This window comes from Etheostoma spectabile, chromosome 18, assembly GCF_008692095.1.
Source record: "Etheostoma spectabile isolate EspeVRDwgs_2016 chromosome 18, UIUC_Espe_1.0, whole genome shotgun sequence".
NCBI classification, from domain to species: Eukaryota; Metazoa; Chordata; class Actinopteri; order Perciformes; family Percidae; genus Etheostoma; species Etheostoma spectabile.
The window spans coordinates 15735355-15735873 of record NC_045750.1 but is presented as its reverse complement, the minus strand read 5'-3'; positions in this window follow the sequence as shown (position 1 = coordinate 15735873).

Below are 519 nucleotides of genomic sequence, written 5' to 3'. Positions count from 1 at the left end.
GTATCCTGATCCATGAAATAACTGGCCTTTAAAAATAGAAATGTGCCTGCTTCTGTGTGAATTTAACATAGGGGTGTGTATATGTATGCCCTCTGTATTTTAAGCAAGAACATTTATTTATTTACAATAAATTATTTCTTCACAAAGAAAATTGGTGTCCTTAAAAGATTGGATTTTTTTTCAAGGCATTAAGATCAATTTCCAAAAGAAGTTTTCATATTGCTCTTTTTAATCAACTTTAGCAGGGGTGTGAAAACTTTCTCAAGCCACTGTATATTTATACACACACACACACACCCCCACACACACACCCCCACACACATGTACAGTATATACTGTATGAATATATACACACAAATAAACATACTGTATATGTCTATGTATACTGTGTACATACAGGGTTCGAAAGTTTGGGCACCCCAGGTAAATATTAGTATTAATGTGCATAAAGAAGCCAAAAAAAGTTGGAAAAATCTCTAAAAGTCATCAAATGACAGATTAGACATTCGTATTATATGT